The sequence below is a fragment of the Hydra viridissima genome, unplaced genomic scaffold (assembly GCF_058129835.1).
Source record: "Hydra viridissima isolate aposymbiotic clone 2 unplaced genomic scaffold, HvirCarnegie_v1 scaffold_14, whole genome shotgun sequence".
NCBI lineage: Eukaryota > Metazoa > Cnidaria > Hydrozoa > Anthoathecata > Hydridae > Hydra > Hydra viridissima.
In genome coordinates this window covers 9,425,001-9,427,500 of record NW_028324313.1, presented here as the reverse complement: position 1 = coordinate 9,427,500, position 2,500 = coordinate 9,425,001, and positions in this window count along the sequence as shown.

The following is a 2,500-nucleotide window of genomic DNA, read 5'->3' as shown; positions in this document are numbered from 1 at the left end:
GAAAGTAGCTACAAAAAGTTGGAAGAAGAGGAGTCAGGATTTAGGGTTAGGGTTAGGGCTAGGGTTAGGGTTAGGGTTAGAATAACGGCATTACATTGATAAATTGAAAACCGCTACGAACCAAACTATAAAGGAGCTGGAAAAAGAAGGAAATGCATAGAAGAAAACAATCAGCAGGGAGCTAAGAATTTCAGCTCTCTTTTAATAGACCTATTTAACCTTACCTACTCTAAGCTAAGTTAAAGAATGTTTCGTTTCTAAGAATGAGACAGTGTTTAGTTAGTTTTGAGTGAGGTAATGCTGGGTAGATGTTGTGGCTGTACAGTTATGCATCCCTGTGATGTAACAAAAGGAAGCTCATCTTAGCAGCAAGTTTCAACCAATCAATGAGTAAGTCGTATTCGTTTGTCTTTTGAGAGAGCTTTTTAAATGCAAACACCTCCTTTTGTTTTTTGTTTTGTTTTGCAATGATGATGTTATTTTCTGATTGATTTCGAAGACAGTTTCCTAGAAAGACCTTTTGAATTTGCATTTTTTTCTCCGTCTGCTGCTGCTGCTGCTGCTGCTGCTGCTGCTGCTGCTGCTGCTGCTGACAATGATGGTGATGGTGATGCTGCAAGTCGTTTGGACTAACAGCTTCGTGTTGTCTAAATGATGTGACCTTTTTAAAGTGACTTAGGCTCTTTTTTAAATATGATATAGCGTTAGGGTTAGGGTTAGGGTTAGGGTTGCGTTTAAAGTGGCAAAATTTTAAAAATGTGATTTGTTGTATTTCTAAAGTTGCTCTACTTCACAATCTCAATTTGAATCCATTTAAACGTTTTTTGTTTCTTTAAATCAAATAAGCTTTTGGTTTTGTTTTGCAGACAACTCTTAATCGATTTTCATCTTAGAAATGAAGTTTTTGTTTCTAAAAGCGAGCTAGCTTCTTTCTAAAGCAACACTTTTGAAAGTGAGCTAGCTGTTTTCTGATGCGAATAATCTTTTTAAAAGACTTTGTTCCAGTGAGCTGGACATCTCTGGTGAGACTTTTAAACTGGCTTTAAACCCTTTTAAAATGGTTTGCAGTTGGTTTTACATTCTAAAGCGACTTAGCCTTTTGTTTTGGTTTTGGTGAGCAGAGAACTCTTAACCGCCTTGATGTTCTTTTTACAAATGAAGTTATCTTTTTTAAAAGTGACCTAGCTTTTTCTTCTTAAGCAGCTTTGCATTTTTTGAGAGTGATGTAAACTTTTTACTTATTTGGAAATAGCAAAAGTGAAATAGCACTTTTCAAACATGAATAGTCTTTTTAAAAGACTTTGATCATGCAGTGAGTGAGTGAGTGAGTGAGTGAGTGAGTGAGTGAGTGAGTGAGCTAGACATTTAAGAGACTTTTAAAGTGGCTTAAGCCCTTTTAAAGTGATATGAAGCTTCTTGAATGTGACTTATTATATATTTTAAAGCGACTTAATGTGTTTCTTTAAATGTGAGTTAAAATTGTTGGTTAAGTCACATCTACCATTCTTAAAATGAAAACTTGTATTTCTTTTTTAAAGAGACCTTTTGCTTCTTAATTAAAGACTTCTTTTTTTTCTAAAAGGGGCTGCAGTTTTTGAAAGTGACCGAGCCTTTGAAAAAAATAAAAAGTAGGCATTTTTCACTGTGCATCTTTTTAAAATGGATTCAGCGTCTTCTGTAATGAAAACTTCTGTCTTGAAAACAAACAAATGTTTTTGAAATTCATTTTGTAGTGTGGTATGGAATTTCTGAAATAGATGTGTAGTATTTTTTAAATAGCAGTGAAGTATTTTGTAAAGTCTTCTTTTAATAAGTGGTTTACACTTTTTAAACGTTTTTGAAAATGAATTTGCTTTTTTAAATGATTTTTGCATTTATGTTCAAGAGACAGAGGGTTTTTTTTTTTTTTAAGGATACTTTTTTTTAAGGATACTTAGGCAGGTGGGTATTTCTTTAACCATTTCATGTGCTGGGTTGTTGTATAACAATAAATCAAGCTAAGCTTCCCCAATTCAAATGGTGCATTCTAACCGATTGAAAACAATATTGTTTTATAAATGAGAGTTGAAAAAGGCTGTAGAAAAAGTCTAATTTAACATTTCATAGTTCCACTGTCATTTTGTAGATGTTTTTTTATGAGTTATGTTAGTTACAGAAAAATAATTGGTGCATGAAAGGGTTAAGCGGTTGGGTATTTTCATAACCGACCGAGGACTTCCTAAGCAGCCGCGTAACTCATTAATCGGCGGGGTATTTGTTAACCGTTAGGGTTAGGGTTAACCGGACAAGAGTTTTTTTTTACCGAACAAGCGTTTCTTAAACCGAACAAGTGTTTTTTCCAGTGAGCAAGTGTTTTTTTTTTAACAGAACAAGTGTTTTTAAACAAACAAGTGCTTTTTTTTTTTTTTTTTTTTTTTACCGAAAACGGGTTTTTTTAACCGTACCACGGTTTCTTTAACCGAACAAGAGTTTTTTTTAACCGTAAGACGGTTTTTTAACC